Source organism: Opisthocomus hoazin, unplaced genomic scaffold (assembly GCF_030867145.1).
Source record: "Opisthocomus hoazin isolate bOpiHoa1 unplaced genomic scaffold, bOpiHoa1.hap1 HAP1_SCAFFOLD_81, whole genome shotgun sequence".
Classification (NCBI taxonomy): Eukaryota; Metazoa; Chordata; class Aves; order Opisthocomiformes; family Opisthocomidae; genus Opisthocomus; species Opisthocomus hoazin.
The window spans coordinates 265001-267500 of record NW_027448990.1 but is presented as its reverse complement, the minus strand read 5'-3'; the positions used below and the strand labels follow the sequence as shown (position 1 = coordinate 267500).

The following is a 2500-nucleotide window of genomic DNA, read 5'->3' as shown; positions in this document are numbered from 1 at the left end:
GGGCCGTGGCGCGGGTGTGCGCACGGCGTTTCGGGCGGCGCGGCGGCCGGACCCGCGAACCTCCCCTCCGACCCGGCACGGCTGCCTCTCGAAGAGGGAGCCGTGGCGGGAAGGGGGGGGCGCGAGCACGGTCTCGGCCGCTGGCGCCGCCCGGGGCGGGCGAGGCCCCCCCCCGGCCGGGTCGCGTCCCGCGCGAGCGGGCGGCCCGAGCCACGTCTCTCCCCCCGGGCGCAGCGCCGGGCTATCGAGGGAAACCCCGGGCCCCGGGGCTAAGGAGGACGAGGTGGTGGCGGCGGATGCCGGGCGCGCCCCCGCGGGCGGACGCTCCCCCGAGGGCGGCAGCCGGGGGAGGCACCCCCGCGGGGCCATGCAGGTCGTTTCCCTCACCCCAGGGCCAGGTACCTAGCGTCCGCGCTTCGGCGGCCCTCCCTCGGCCGAGTCCGGGGGTCAAAGGCCAAAGGAGCCGGGCGGCGGTTTAAAGACTCGAGCGGCACGGCGCGAGCCGCGGGGGGGGCGTCCGCCCCCGCGGGCCGCCGTGCCGGAGAAGGGGGGGCGTCTCGCTGCCCCAACCTGCCCCCCCTCTCCGCGGGCCGGTCTCGGCGGAGAGACCGCGGCGCGGGTCGGCCGCGGCCGACCTGCCCGCCCTCGCAAACGGGGCCACCCGCCGGCCGGAGCGCGGGCTCCGCGCCGGGGGAAAGAAAGGCGCGGCGAGACCCCGCGGGGGGGGGCGGCCGCCGGGGGGCCGCCCCGCGCCTTTGGACGCTCGCGCTGCGGCCGCGCTCGGGGCGCGCCGCGCTCCCCTCTCCCGCTCCTCGCCCCGCCCTCGGCGCCCAGGGAAAGAAAGGGGGGGGCGAGCCACACCCCCCCAGGCCGAGCGGCGGCGGCGCCGCTCGGCGTGCCGGTCGGTGCCGGTCGTCCGTCGGGTCGTCCGGGAGGGTTCCCCGGCCGCATCCGCTGGCGGCCGTCCCGTCCCGCGTTTCCCCGCCCGTCGCTTCCGTCTCGAGGGCGGGCGCGCGGCGCGGGGGCGTCCCGCTCCGGGTCTTCGCGTGGAAACGGGGAGAGTGGGAGCCGCCCCCCGCGCTCAGCGCCGTCCGCCTTTCCGCTGGGGCCGTGCCGGCGGCCCCAGGGGGCCGAGGCGAGAAGCGGCTGCGGCGGCGGTTTTCGCGGCGGCGGTGGCGGCCGCCGCCGCCGGGCGGGGTGGCCGGGTTCGCCCATCCGGCGCGGGCCGGTGGGCGGCCGCGCGTCGCCGGCTCGCGCTCCAGTGGCCGGCCGCGCTTCCTCCGGCGTCGGTGGAAGGCGGCGTCGGCGCCGAGGTTCGCCGGCGGGGCGAGAGGCGACCGTGGTGGGCGGAGCCGACTCGTCGCAGCGCGGGCGCAGCCGGGCGTCCGGCTCCCGAGCGAAGGCGGGCAGGGGTCGCGGCCGGGCGTGCCGTAGCCTCCGGGGGGAGGCCGGTCCGAGCCCGGGCGCCTGGGCCGCCCACGAAGCGCGCCAAGGGTGTGTGTGTTGCGTACGTTTCCCCAGGGTCGGTCGGGAGCGCGGGCTCCCCCGCCCTTTGGCCGCTCGGGGTTTTCCGTTGTTTTCCGTTTCCCCTGTGCTCGTACGGTCAAGCCGAGGCGAGGGCCTCTCCGTCGCGCCGCGTCGCGCCGCCGCGCCGCGCCCCCTCCGCGCGTGCGGAGGGGGGTGGGCGGCGGCGGGGCCGGCGGGGTCCGGCCGTCCTCAGAGAAGGGGCCGCTCTCGGCGAGCGGTCCCGGCCCCTCCGCGCGCGCGGGGCGGTGCCGAAACCGAGACAACTCTTAGCGGTGGATCACTCGGCTCGTGCGTCGATGAAGAACGCAGCTAGCTGCGAGAATTAATGTGAATTGCAGGACACATTGATCATCGACACTTCGAACGCACTCGCGGCCCCGGGTTCCTCCCGGGGCTACGCCTGTCTGAGCGTCGCTTTACGATCAATCGCCGTCTGCGCCGCCGAGCCCCCCCGCCCCAGCGCGGGGGGGGGGGGCCGGCGGGCCAGCAGCGGCGCGGCTGGGGTGCCTCGCAGGGCCGCGCGCGCGAGCGCGCGGGCCTTCGTCCCCCTAAATGGAGACTCGGGGAGCGCTCCGAAGCTCCCCGCTCCCGGAGAGCGCCTGCTGGACGGAGCTCGTCCCCGCCGGGCTATCGGCGGTGGGTTTGGGGAAGAGAGAGCGAGAGCGAGCTTCGGGGGAGGGAGGCGCGGGGCGGCGATGGCGCGGGCCTCGCCGCCGGCCTCCCGCGCGGGCGTCTGTCTGCGGGTGGGCACCGCGGGGGTGCCGTGCCGCACTGACGCGCGCGCGTGCGCGCGCCGGTGGGTGGGGGACGGGGGCGGTGGCGGTGGACGCCCCCGTCTGTCCCCCGTCCGCGCCGCCCCTGCCCCGGTTCCTGTCGCCCTCCTCCTCCCCGAGAAAAACCCATCGCCGTGGCCCCGTGCGGGGCCGTCTCCGGGCGCGTCTGACGCGTTGTTCAGGCCGCTCTCCGGGCTGGG

The 2500-nt window shown here is 78.8% G+C and overlaps 1 non-coding gene across 1 annotated transcript; it reads left to right on the top strand.

Annotated features, from left to right (window-relative positions):
- The first annotated feature begins 1788 nt into the window (after nt 1–1788).
- On the top strand, nt 1789–1941 carry LOC142360077 (5.8S ribosomal RNA). Its single transcript, XR_012762810.1, has one exon. It is a non-coding gene; the product is annotated as a 5.8S ribosomal RNA (ribosomal RNA).
- The last annotated feature ends 559 nt before the right edge of the window (nt 1942–2500 follow it).